General features: G+C 42.3%; 1 protein-coding gene across 4 annotated transcripts in view; it reads right to left on the bottom strand.

Annotated features, from left to right (window-relative positions):
• The window catches only part of LOC118396467 (calcium-dependent secretion activator 2-like), a 237,686-nt gene that overhangs the window by 220,373 nt on the left and 2,284 nt on the right, over positions 1 to 15,029 (bottom strand). The window lies entirely within an intron of this gene.

Raw genomic sequence — 15,029 nt, 5'->3', positions numbered from 1 at the left:
GTCTTGGTGGTTCGAAACCTCTTCCATTTAAGAATAATGGAGGCCACTGTGTTTTTAGGAACCTTCAATGCTGTAGACATGTTTTGGTACCCTTACCTAGATCTGTGCCTTAACACAATCCTGTCTCAGAGCTCTACGGATAATTCCTTTGATCTGATGGCTTGGTTTTTGCTCTGACATGCACTGTCAACTGTGGGACCTTATATAGACAGGTGTGTGCTTTTCTCACTCCTGTTTAATCAATTGAATTTAACACAGGTAGACTCCAAATCAAGTTGTAGAAACATCTCAAGATTGATCACTGGAAACGGGATGCACGTGAGCTCAATTGTGAGTCTCATAGCAAAGGGTCTGAATATTTATGTAAGTAAGATATATACAGTGCCTTGCGAAAGTATTCGGCCCCCTTGAACTTTGCGACCTTTTGCCACATTTCAGGCTTCAAACATACAGATATAAAACTGTATTTTTTTGTGAAGAATCAACAACAAGTGGGACACAATCATGAAGTGGAACGACATTTATTGGATATTTCAAACTTTTTTAACAAATCAAAAACTGAAAAATTGGGCGTGCAAAATTATTCAGCCCCCTTAAGTTAATACTTTGTAGCGCCACCTTTTGCTGCGATTACAGCTGTAAGTCGCTTGGGGTGTCTCTATCAGTTTAGCACATCGAGAGACTGAATTTGTTCCCCATTCCTCCTTGCAAAACAGCTCGAGCTCAGTGAGGTTGGATGGAGAGCAGAAAAAAACACACAAAAACGCAATAAAACTTAGAAGTTCTAACAGTCATTCAGAGTGATGAAAAATCTGAAAATAACAATGATGTTGAAAACGATGCAAGATATTCCCATTACTGACAGAGAGAGACGTAATTAAAAGGTGTATGATGGATCGGTCTTGGTTACCAATCCGTCGCCACGGCCCACAGATAAAAATTCTAATCAGAAGTGACTTCAGTGTGAAGGACAGGGCATGAAAGACAGACTGATTGCTTATACAAAGTGTCACTTCAATTTCACAGACGGAGATCTCCAAAAGCATTGTGAATGCACAATCAATACCCTGTGAGGAGACAAAGAGTGTGCTCAAACACACACAGAGATAGATCAGTAAGAAGGTATTAAAATGACTCAATGGCTTTACATGGAACACTCATATTATAAGTCAGAGGCAGATAATTGAGTGTTATGCTAATTGTCGTTTTATAAGTATTAGGCCTACTCTGGTATGAATACACACATGGTATTCCTTTTCATAATTTTTCTGCAGGAGTCAATTTTCAGCCTGGACAAGGAAAACTAATAAAAATTTAAGTTGCTCATGGCATTAAGGATAAACAAATGTAGCCAATCAGTGTAAAATACTAGGAGGGTACCAGGGGGCATATGTTTTTATTATATACATGACATGTGCAAATACTACTACATATTCATTCAGCTGTTGCTACAGTATCAATAAACGCCCACTGTCAAACCATAGCTGTTTAAATACTTTGGGATTATGGCAATGATTTGATCGACGTCCCCAGAGTCAGATGAACTTGTGGATATCATTTGTATGGCTCTGCGTCCAGTATGAAGGAAGTTAGAGGTAGTTTCAAATGCAGCAATTGTGCTCAACTTGTTAGCAACTTCCTTCAAACTGCATGCAGAGACATAAAAATAGTCTCCACAAGTTTATCTGACTCTGGGGAAGTAGAAAAGGGGCTTCATTGTGAAAATCCTGAAGTATCCCTTTAAAGTCCTTTTGTTCACCTGACCTAGAATTCCTTACAATGAAATGCCGACCACATTATTATTATTATTATTATTATTATTAGACACCTGAAACCCCACCTCTTTAAGGAATACATAGGATAGGATAAAGTAATCCTTCTCACCCCCCCTTAAAAGATTTAGATGCACTATTGTAAAGTGGCCGTTCCACTGGATGTCATAAGGTGAATGCACCAATTTGTAAGTCGCTCTGGATAAGAGCGTCTGCTAAATGACTTAAATGTAATTGTAATTATCTACCAAGAGAATTCTCCTCATCATAATCAGTCGTGTAAATCCCGCCCCAATCAGACACATCGACGGCCCTGAAAGAACTTAATTTGACTCGATGCAAACTGGAAACCACATATCCTGAGGCAGCATTTATTGTAGGTAGGGATTTTAACAAGGCTATTCTGAAAACAAGGCTCCTGAAATTTTATCAGCATATCGAATGCTCGACCCAGGCTGGCAAAACCCTGGATCATTGTTATTCTAACTTCTGCGACGCATATAAAGCCCTCCCCCACCCTCCTTTCGGAAAATCTGACCACGACTCCATTTTGTTGCTCCCAGCTTAGACAGAAACTAAAACAGGAAGCGCCCATGCTCAGGTCTTTTGGGCCGACCAATCGGATTCCACGCTTCAAGATTGCTTCGATCACGTGGACTGGGATATGTTCTGCATAGTGTCGGACAAAAACATTGATGAATACGCTGATTCGGTGAGCGAGTGATGTTGTACCCACAGCGTCTGTTAAAACATTCCCCAACCAGAAACTGTGGATTGATGGCAGCATTCGCGCAGAACTGAAAGCGCGAACCACAGCTTTTAATCAGGGCAAGGTGACTGGAAACATGATCGAATACAAACAGTGTAGCTATTCCCTCCGAAAGGCAATCAAACAAGCTAAGCGTCAGTAGAGACAAAGTAGTCACAATTCAATGCTCAGACACAAGAGGTATGTGGAAGGGTCTACAGTCAATCACGGGCTACAAAAGTAAAACCAGCCCCGTCGCAGACCACGATGTCTTGCTCCCAGACAAACTAAACAACTTCTTTGCTCATTTTGAGGACAACACAGTGCCACTGACACAGCCCGCTACCAAAACCTGCAGGCTCCCCTACACTGCAGCCAACGCGAGTAAAACATTTAAACGTGTTAACCCTCGCAAGGCTGCCGGCCCAGACGGCATCCCCAGCCGCGTCCTCAGAGCATGCACAGACCAGCTGGCTGGTGTGTTTACAGACATATTCAATCAATCCTAATCCCAGTCTGCTGTCCCTACATGCTTCAAGAGGGCCACCATTGCTCTTGTTCCAAAGAAAGCAAAAGGTAACTGAGCTAAATGACTATCGCCTCGTAGCACTCACTTCCGTCATCATGAAGTGCTTTGAGAGACTGGTCAAGGACCATACCCTAGACCCCACTCCAATTTGCTTACCACCCATATAGGTCCACAGACGATGCAATCACAATCACACTGCCCTAACCCATCTGGACAAGATGAAAATCTATGCAAGTATGCTGTTCATCGACTACAGCTCAGCATTTAACACCATAGTACCCTCCAAACTCATCATTAAGCTCGAGAACCTGGGTCTCGAACCCGCCCTGTGCAACTGGGTCCTGGACTTCCTGACAGGCCGCCCCCAGGTGGTGAGGGTAGGTAACATCTCCACCCCACTGATCCTCAACACTGGGGCCCCACAAGGGTGCGTTCTCAGTCCTCTCCTGTACTCCCTGTTCACCCATGACTGCGTGGCCATGCACGCCTCCAACTCAATCATCAAGTTTGCAGACACAAACTGAAATGGTCCAAACACACAGACAGCGTGGTGAAGAAGGCACAGCAGCGGGGGCAAACTACCTGCCCTCCAGGACACCTACAACACCCGATGTCACAGGAAGGCCAAAAAGATCATCAAGGACACAACCACCCGAGCCACTGCCTGTTCACCCCGCTATCATCCAGAAGGCGAGGTCAGTACAGGTGCATCAAAGCGGGGACCAAGAGACAGAAGCTGTTTTTCAATCTCAAGGCCATCAGACTGTTATTAAACAGCCATCACTAACATTGAGTGGCTGCTGCCAACATACTGACTCATCTCTAGCCACTTTAATAATGAAACATTGTTGTAATAAATGTATCACTAGCCACTTTAAACAATGCCACTTTATAATGTTTACATACCCTACATTACTCATCTCATATGTATATACTGTACTCTATACCATCTACTGCATCTTGCCTATGCCGTTCAGCCATCGCTCATTCATATGTATATATTCTTATTTGTTCCTTTACACTTGTGTGTATAAGGAAGTTGTTGTGAAATTGTTAGGTTAGATATGACTGCATGGTCGGTACTAGAAGCACAAGCATTTCGCTACACTTGCATTAACATCTGCTAACCATGTGTATGTGACAAATAACATTTGATTTGAAGGCATTGAGAGGGCAGAAGGGATCAAACCTTTGTGACCCTAATCTTTTGTGAGATGGTTGCATCTTTGGAAAGTTACCAACTTGTCAGAGTTTGCTACAGAGGTAGAACTGAAAAGGATATTTGAACTCCTAAATACCAAATTAAAATGTCATCACATAAAAAAATGGACATTTGTAATATAAGCCAACGTCTTTCTTGCAGGAGCGTTGGAATATAAAATGTGATTCAAAATTATGCTTGGATAAAAGGTCAGAAGAGCAAACAATCATTGTGGGCAAGGTTCCAGACTTCAACCTTTTAGTAGTATTTTGCGACCCTTTCACTTGGCTGTGCGAGTTAAACTTTCAATTGGTCGCAGAGGTACACATTCTACCTGGTCACCCGAATCAAAAAATCCTCTTTCGGGCCTCCCAAAGGTGGTGCAGTGATTAAGGGTGCTGTACTGCAGCGCCAGCTGTGCCACCAAAGACTCTAGGTTCGCGCCCAGGCTTTGTTGTAACCAGCCGCGACCGGGAGGTCTGTGGGGCGACGCACAATTGGCCTAGCATCGTCCGGGTTAGGCCGGTAGGGAAATCCCTGTCTCAATCGCGCACCAGCGACTCCTGTGGCGGGCCGGGCACAGTGTGCACTAACCAAGGTTGCCAGGTGCACGGTGTTTCCTCCAACACATTGGTGCGGCTGGCTTCCGGGTTGGATGGCGCTGTGTTAAGAAGCAGTGCGGCTTGGTTGGGTTGTGTATCGGAGGACGCATGACTTTCAACCTTTGTTTCTCCCGAGCCTGTACGGGAGTTGTTGCGATGAGACAAGATAGTAGCTACTAAACAATTGGATATCACGGAATTGGGGAGAAAAAGGGGTAAAATTAAATATATATATTTTTTTTATCCTCTTTCTTAGGCAGATAAAACATTTGTTCAACAGTAAATTGCATAATCCCTGTGGGATTTACAATTTGTTGTCACTATGCTTTCAAACATCTAAAAGCACAACCAATTTGCAATGGAAAAACAACGTGTGATTTTTGGTTTAGTTGTCTACCGAATGTCTATCACTGCGCTTTCAACCATTTAAAAGCGGATTATTGCAGCAATTGTGAAGATCTCCACAGACCTGCGACGATCTATGCATGCTATCGTGAACATGCACACTTTATATGATTAGATAAGACATGTATAGTTACAGTAACCTCTAAATGTGGCTATGGATGTGTTACTCATTTTAAGGTTGAATGTTACATTAGTTTGTAAAATACCTGAACTTTAGGCTATTTCCTGTACTACAAAAGTAATATTGAATTGTGTTTGGTTGACTACTCAACCAAATAACATTTGAAGGAGACTTATGTGCTGCTCTAATAGTTCTATCTGTGCCACTGACTTAGTCTGGCTTTAATTCCAGTTTGTCTACATAATAATTAATCATTTATATGTTGGATTCACGCATCCATCTCAACCAAAATCCAATAGGACTAAATCAAACTTTAAATACACTTAAAATAATGTTTGATTTGATTTAGTCCTGTTCTTTAACTTAGATTTTTGATTGAGATGGAGATGTGAATTGAGATGGATATGTGAATCCAACATACTGTAGCAATTATTAATTTGCAGTCAAACTGGAATTAAAGCCAGACTAAGTCAGTGGCACAGATGAAATTATCCAAGCAATTATCCTTCAAAATGTTGATATTTGGTTGTGTTGACAAACACAATTAGCATTACATTTGAAATCAACCGGAGGTTGGCCCCCTAGGGCTATTGTATTGTCTATTGTTTTTATTTATTTTGGGTTAACTGAAACAATAGCTCTTAATTACTACAAATGCTATATAGGCATATACAGCTGACTGCTGTAATGAGGGAGCCTCTCACACTAAATCAAATCGTATTGGTCACACACACACACACACACACACACACACACACGTTTAGCAGATGTTATTGCGGGTGTAGCGAAATGCTTGTGTTTATAGCACCGACAGTGCAGTAATGTCTAACAAGTAATATCTAACAATTTCACAACATTTCCCAAATACACACAAACCTAAGTAAAGGAATGGAATTAAGAATATAAATATATGGACGAGCAATGTCAGAGCGGCATAGACTAAGGAAGAATAGTATAAAACACTGTATATACATGAGATGAGTAATGCAAGATATGTAAACATTATTAAAGTGATTAGTGTTCACCTTTATCTCCCCTCTGCTGTGCACCTCGTGATTGAATAACTTTACAAAATGTAATTGCAGGGGTAAAAGAAAGGATGGTCTCAGCTTTCTGTAGGTATAATTTTAATTTATTTTGCTGATAGATTAATACATGGCTACTGGCAGTTGGTGTTATAGACTTAGTGATCTTGCTAAAGTGTTTTGAGTTGGTGAATTAGCACCAATTGAAATGGGCCTATATACACTGCTCAAAAAAATAAAGGGAACACTAAAATAACACATCCTAGATCTAAATGAATGAAATATTCTTATTAAATACTTTTTTCTTTACATAGTTGAATGTGCAAACAACAAAATCACACAAAAATTATTAATGGAAATCAAATGTATCAAGGTCTGGATTTGGAGTCACACTCAAAATTAAAAGTGGAAAATCACACTACAGGCTGATCCAACTTTGATGTAATGTCCTTAAAACAAGTCAAAATGAGGCTCAGTAGTGTGTGTGGCCTCCACGTGCCTGTATGACCACCCTACAATGCCTGGGCATGCTCCCGATGAGGTGGCGGATGGTCTCCTAAGGGATCTCCTTCCAGTCCTGGACTAAAGCATCCGCCAACTCCTGGACAGTCTGTGGTGCAACGTGGCATTGGTGGATGGAGCGAGACATGATGTCCCAGATGTGCTCAATTGAATTCAGGTCTGGGGAACAGGTGGGCCAGTCCATAGCATCAATGCCTTCCTCTTGCAGGAACTGCTGACACACTCCAGCCACATGAGGTCTAGCATTGTCTGGCATTAGGAGGAACCCAGGGCCAACCGCACCAGCATATGGTCTCACAAGGGGTCTGAGGAGCTCATCTCGGTACCTAATGGCAGTCAGGCTACCTCTGACAAGCACATGGAGGGCTGTGCACCCCACACCATGACTAACCCACCGCCAAACCGGTCATTCTGGAGGATGTTGCTGGCAGCAGAACGTTCTCCATAGCGTCTCCAGACTCTGTCACGTGCGCAGTGTGAACCTGCTTTCATCTGTGAAGAGCACAGGGCGCCAGTGGCGAATTTGCCAATCTTGGTGTTCTCTGGCAAATGCCAAACGTCCTGCACGGTGTTGGGCTGTAAGCACAGCCCCCACCTGTGGACATCGGGCCCTCATACCACCCTCATGGAGTCTGTTTCTGACCGTTTGAGCAGACACATGCACATTTGTGGCCTGCTGGAGGTCATTTTGCAGGGCTCTGGCAGTGCTCCTCCTTGCACAAAGGCGGAGGTAGCGGTTCTGCTGCTGGGTTGTTGCCCTCCCACGGCCTCCTCCACATCTCCTGATGTACTGGCCTGTCTCCTGATAGCGCCTCCATGCTCTGGATACTACGCTGACAGACACAGCCAACCTTCTTGCCACAGCTCGCATTGATGTGCCACCCTGGATGAGCTGCACTACCTGAGCCACTTATGTGGGTTGTAGACTCCACTCCGTCTCATGCTACCACTAGAGTGAAAGCACCGCCAGCATTCAAAAGTGACCAAAACATCAGCCAGGAAGCATAGGAACTGAGAAGTTGTCTGTGGTCCCCACATGCAGAACCACTCCTTTATTGGGGGTGTCTTGCTAATTGCCTATCATTTCCACCTGTTGTCTATTCCATTTGCACAACAGCATGTGAAATTTATTGTCAATCAGTGTTGCTTCCTAAGTGGACAGTTTGATTTCACAGAAGTGTGATTGACTTGGAGTTACATTGTGTTGTTTAAGTGTTCCCTTTATTTTTTTTGAGCAGTGTATAATATTACCGCAGTCAGATGAAACCAAATTCATCTCTATTGAACAAAAATCACTAGATTAGGTTGCAAATCAAAATATTCAGAATCATACATTCCTGGATGGACATGTTAGATGGTATTAACATCTCAGTAGTCCATTACTCATCTCAATGAAGCATTGTGTAAGACTTTATAAGATGATGACTCAAATGTATTCTATTGTTTGACTCTGCAAAACCTTTTTTGGGCATGCCACCAAATCATAACCTGGTGCCACCAATTGAAAAAGGTAGTGTTACTACAAATACATACCATATGTCTGATTTTGTCTATTGTCTGAGATCAATCCAAATGGCCACATGATAGCCTTAAGACCGATGACCCTCCCCAGAGCTTCTGGGAGCACAAATGATCTCCTGAACACACATGTGCAGCTTACTGTGTAGTACAGGATTCGTCAACAGGGACCTCATTGGCAAGCAGACCAACTGACTTGTAGAATTATAGTGAAGACATCAAAACTATGAAATAATATATGGAATCACGTAGTAACCAAAACATTTTAAACAAATCAAAATATATTTTATATTTGAGATTCTTCAATGTAGCCACCTTGGTAACAGCTTTGCACACTCTTGGCATTCTCTCAACCAGCTTCATGAGGTAGTCACCTGGAATATATTTCCATTAACAGGTGTGCCTGTTAAGTTAATTTATAGAATTTCTTTCCTTCTTTTTTGTGTTTTAGCCAATCAGTTGTGTTGTGACAAGGTATAGTTGGTTGGTATACAGAAGATAGCCCTATTTGGTAAAAGACCAAGTCCATATTGTAGCAAGAACAGCTCAAATAAGCAAAGAGAAATGACAGTCCATCATTACTTTAAGACATTAAGGTCAGTCAATACGGAACTTAACAAAATCTTTAAGTTTCTTCACGCGCCATGATGAAACTCGCTCTCATGAGGACAGCCACAGGAAAGGAAGACCCAGAGTTACCTCTGCTGCAGAGGATACATTCATTAGAGTTACCAGCCCATATAAATACTTCACAGAATTCAAGTGACAGACATTTCAACAGCAACTGCCGAAGAGAAGTTCATTAGAGTTACCAGACTCAGAAATTCTTTCCCAAATAAATGCATCACAGAGTTCAAGTAACAGACACCTCTCACCACCAACTGTTCAGAGGAGACAGCGTGAATCAGGACTTCATGGACTAATTGCTGCAAATACACCACTAATAAAAGGACACCAATAAGTAGAAGAGACGCTTGGGCCGAGAAACACGAGCAATGGACATTAGAACCGACGGAAATCTGTCCTTTGGTCTGATGAGTCCAAATTTGAGATTTTTGGATCCAACCGCCATGTCTTTGTAGGTGAACGGATGATCTCCGCATTTGTGGTTCCCCCTGTGAAGCATGGAGGAGGTGTAATGGTGTGTGGGTGCTTTGCTGGTGACACTGTCAGTGATTTAATTTCAAATTCAAGGCACACTTAACCAGCATGGCCACCACAGCATTCTGCAGCGATACATCCCATCTGGTCTGCACTTAGTGGGACTATCTTTTGTTTTTTTAACAGGACAATCACCCAACACACCTCCAGGCTGTGGAAGGGCTATTTGATGAAGAAGGAGAGTGATGGAGTGCTGCGTCAGAAGACCTGGCCTCCACAATCATCCAACCTCAAACCAATTGAGATGGTTTGGGATGAGATTTTATTTTTTTAAAGTATTTCACCTGTATTTACCCAGGTAGGCCAGTTGAGAACAAGTTCGACCTGTCCAAGATAAAGCAAAGCAGTGCGACACAAACAGAGTTAAACATGGAATAAACAAACGTACAGTCAAAAACACAATAGAAAAAACTATGTACAGTGTGTGCAAATGTAGTAAGATTAGGGAGGTAAGGCAATAAATAGGCCACAGAGGCAAAATAATGACAATATAGAATTAACACAGGAGTGATAGATGTGGAGATAGTGATGTACAAGTTGAGATAATGGGGTGCAAAAGAGAAACAAAAAAATAATAATTTGGGGATGAGGTGTTGGACCGCAGAGGGAAGGAAAAGCAGCCAACAAGTGCTCAAGCATATGTGGGACCTCCTTCAAGACTGTTGGAAAAGCATTCCAGGTGAAGCTGGTTGAGAAAAGGCCAAGAGTGTGAAAAGCTGTCATCAAGGCAAAGGATGGCTACTGTCATGACACTCCTGGTCGAGGATCCAAGGCCTCAGATCAGCTTGGCAAATGGCTGACCAATATCCAGACCTCCCTCTCTCCTACAGGAGAAGAGATGGGAGGGGGCTGGGACGGGTTTTATGACACCTTCACACTGTCGTAAATCAAGTGAGAGAGAACTCTCCCTTTGGTCTGTAGTATCAAGATTGGAATTTATTTGTTACAAAACCTCTAACGTAAAAAAAGGGTGAATATTGGAACAATATTTGAGTAGGTGTGTCAACTTTTGACTGGTACTGTATAAACTTGTTACTCCAAGCAATGCCAAGCATGTCAGCATAAGCAACAACTGTTAGTTGTTATCAACCTCATTGATTAGTTGTTACCAACCAAGAGCTTTATTGGGATCATCTTGTCCTGCCACATTTACAGCCAAAAATCTCTAGGGCCCAGCTACTGTAGTGTCCCTTCCAGATCTGGACTCTAAACCTTGGTAGCAACACAACACACCATGGGGGATCTCATCGGGTCAGCTCTGCCCTCAGGGTTTTGGAGAGTCTACAACTCTCCTCACAGCATCTCTAATTAGCTGTCAGAAAGCCCCACTGAACTGTCCATTCACTTTTTTGGCAGCGGAGGGTGGAGAGGTAGCAAGTTACATAAGCCCCTGGGAAGCGCTGCATGTCAGGGAGAGGGAAATTGACAAGGGAAGGCTAGACGACAAAGACCACAGAAGTGTGCCTGTGGTCTTTGTCGTTTTTTGTTTGTTTGTGTAATAATCGGGTGCCAGAGGATTAGACATGTGGAAATGAGGATGCGTTAGACACCTCGGAAAGGTGTTCCTGTGGCATCCCTCCTTGGCGGTCATGCAGGCTTGGAGGCTAAACATTTGTGGGGAGACTTGCTATCATGGGCCAAACACCAAGACAGTTGTGAAGAGGGCATGACAACGCCTATTCCCCCTCAGGAGACTGAAAATATTTGTCATGGGTCCCCAGATCCTCAAAAATTTGCATCATCGAGAGCATCCTATCCAGTTGCTTCACCACCTGGTATGCAACTGCTCGGCATCCAACCATAAGGTGTTACAGAGAGTACTGCATACGGCCCAGTACATCACTGGGGCAAAGCTTCGTGCCATCCAGGACCTCTAAATTAGGAGGTGTCAGAGGAAGACTCCAGTCACCCAAGTCATAGACTATACTCTCTGCTACAACACAGAAAGTGGTACCGGAGCGCCATATCTAGGTCCAAAAGGCTCCTTAGTAGCTTCTACCCCCAAGCCATAAGACTGTTGACCAATTAATCAAATGGCCACCTGGACTTTTTGCATTGACAACCCCCCCACTGTTTATTATCTATGCATAGTCACTTTACCCCTACCTACATCTAAATAAATTCAAATTTTATGTCACATGCGACGAATACAACAGGAGTTACCGTGAAATGCTTACGTACATGTACAAATTACCTCAACTAACCTGTACCCCCGCACTTTGACTCTGTACATACTGGTACCCCCGTATATAACCTCATTATTGTTATTTTATTATGTTACTTTTTTCTTCTTCTCAACTTTAGTTTATTTCGTAAATATTTTCTTAACTGCATTGCTGATTATGGGCTTGTAAGTAAGCATTTCAAGGTAAGGTCTACACCTCTTGTATTCTACGCATGTGACAAATACAATTTAATTTGATTTGAGGCATATGGTTTCTCTCTGGTTACTGTGAGGATTGTCGAGACACAGAGGAAAGGCGATTATAAAATGTATGCCTTTTACCTTCCCTGCCATTATCATACATGTTTAATCAACTCTTCAATATTATTATATTAATCATGGTAGCTAAATTACATGTTTCTATTGAGTTAAATAAACATGAAAATTAAGAGAGAGAGCAAGTGAGAGAGATTAAATACAGAAAAAAAGAATGAGATGAGGGATGAAGCAGTCAGCTCATGGACTTTCAGTGAAAGAGCCAACGTTTTGAGGAAAGAGGAGATGGCAAGCCTTTTGGGCGAGGGAGTTTTTGATGCATATCCTCGTGGACAAGTTACTCTCTCCTCCATTAGACAGGGAGCAATACTGTGGCCAACTCACAGTCCACTGCAAAGAAACAATTTGACAAGTAAGGCAACAGAAATAATTCCTTAGCACAAACAATATCACATTGGCACCAACATGTGTGAGGAACCTGTGTGCTTTATAGTAACTAATTTAAAAAAGAAAATGCAATAAGGTGTTCTAAAAATGTGGGTTCAGTGATAAGTAACAACTTCTCATAAAACTGTGTGTGGTCCTGTCAATCCATTCTTCAGTATACCGCTACGCACATTCTGTGGTATAAGCCTTCCCCCTAGCTTAATCCTCTTCATTCAAATTTACTTTTTACATTGATGGACTTATCCGTTAGTGATCTATGGCCCTGATCTCTGGTCCTCTGAGATATGCCAAAGGCTTTCTGAAGTGGTTTCTAATACACTGCTATACACTAGTCCAATGCTTGTTTTTTGATTCTGGACTGGTTCGTCATGAGAGAGATACTGAGATGGCTAGTCGGCATGTGACTGCTTCATTCCCACTACAACCAGTCAAGTATGCAAACAAGGAGGAGACAGATTCAGTAGAGCTGGTTTGTTCAGTTCAGGTAAACGTATCATACCTGAAATCCCTCCAGGAATGATACAACACGTTCTGTTCCGGAAATAAAGCTGATCCACATCTGTGTCCTTTGAGGCTTTTTATTGATATCATTGGACATGACAATTATTTGAGCAACAATTATGTGGGTGTGTCAGTTTCTCTGTTGCCAAGACCTTGATTCCATATAATGAGGATCTGGAATCTCTCTGGAGACCAGACATGGGGACACATTGAGTCATTCTGCCCGGGGGAGGTAGTGAGAGGTGGGTAGCGATGGATAGCAGTAGCACTTGCTAAGGATAGACAGACACAGACCAAACTTCAGCAAGCTATGCTCATGGTGCAGTATGGGTGACATTATGAGATTGAGCAAAATGTCGATTTTGTGGCCAATTAATCATTTATTTGTCGATTTCACTCAACAGTTATGGTCTTGCTTGAAGATCCACTTGTGGCCAAGTTTTCAGCCTCCTGGCAGAGGCAACCAGGTTTTGGCAAAAATATTCTGGTACTGGGTAAAGTTCATAATGCCGTTGACCTTAACAAGGTCCCCAGGACCAGTGGAAGGAAGATAGCCCTACTTTTACAGGTCATGTCTATAGGGTTCATTTCTGCTCATGCACAACAACAAACCCACCAATATAGAATATACACCGGTATTGATGCACAGACTGGTTTGAATATTTACTTCACCTTACATAATGGTATTTCAATGTGTAATATCTCAGTAATTAATCAATTGAAAATTCATGGTCATAGATGATAATAATCAGATTAAGGAAAAAGTCAAGGGATCTGAATAATCTCAGAATGCACTCTGTGTGTGCCATTCAGAGGGTGAATGAGCAAGACAAAGGGGTATGGTGGTAGGCGCCAGGTGCACCGGGTTGTGTCAAGAACTCTGCTGAGTTTTTCACACTCAACAGAATGGTCCACCACCCAAAGGATATCCAGCCAACATGGCACAACTGTGGGATATATCCCATGAGACAGCATCCCTGTGGAACGCTTTTGACACCTTGTAGAGTCCATGCCCCGACGAATTGAGGCTGCTCGGAGGGCAAAAGGGGGTGCAACTCAACATTAGGAAGGTTTTTCTAATGTTTTGTACACTCAGAGTATCTCGTTTTATTTGTAGGAATACTTGGGAACAGATTTCCTAAATTAATTTGCTGAATTCCTGGTTATTTTTTTAATAGTGTTTGTATGCCTGGAGAGCAGGGCTCGACAACCCTGGTCCTGGAGAGCTACCGTCCTGTAGGTGTTCACTCCAACCCTAATATAGAACACCTGATTCTAATAATTAGCTGGTTGATAAGTTAAATCAGGTTAGTGATAACTGGGGTTGAATCAGAAACCTACAGGAGGGTAGCTCTCCAGGAACAGGTTTGGAGAGCCCTGCAGTGGAGTATATTATGTTCAACAACAAAATTGTGGGTTTTTTTCAATATACATTTTTAGATTTTTCAATATTCATAAACGAATGCAAGAAAATTGCTATTGAAATCAAAATACTGCTCATATTACAGAGCAAGTGGTAAAGCTTCACACCAAATGTAGCTTTGTAGCACCTACAGATAAAACATAATGGAGTCTTAAAGGGGTCCTGGTTAAGGCCAAAATGTAATAAATATGCCAAACATGACTAATTTTTTCTCCATTATGCTTTTACATACAAATGTCGAATTTATGTCTCAACAATCCTTCCTCCAAAAGGACTATTATTTGGATTAAAAGTCACCCTGGTTTCGTGAGGAATCACTCATGAGCGCTGTGAAAGGCTATTTTTTTTTGCCTCAGTGTGCAAATCAGCCCTGTTCTTGGTAAGCAGGGTGGGCTTTTTTTTCCTTTTCTACGTCAAGCCTCAGCCCAGGGTCAAATAGCGAAGTGTGCTACTACTGTCAGTGTTGCGGGGCAAAGGGAATGCTGAATGAATATCTCACATTGATAAAATGCACACAGTAGCCAATATAAACCACAACGACACCCATACATAAAGTCTTACACAAATGTAAGCAAAGACATACAGTATAAGGTGTACCAGTCTCGCAAAGTTGT

Source organism: Oncorhynchus keta, chromosome 17, assembly GCF_023373465.1.
Source record: "Oncorhynchus keta strain PuntledgeMale-10-30-2019 chromosome 17, Oket_V2, whole genome shotgun sequence".
Classification (NCBI taxonomy): domain Eukaryota; kingdom Metazoa; phylum Chordata; class Actinopteri; order Salmoniformes; family Salmonidae; genus Oncorhynchus; species Oncorhynchus keta.
Note: the sequence above shows the minus strand (reverse complement) of the source record. Positions and strands in the feature narration are given on the sequence as shown.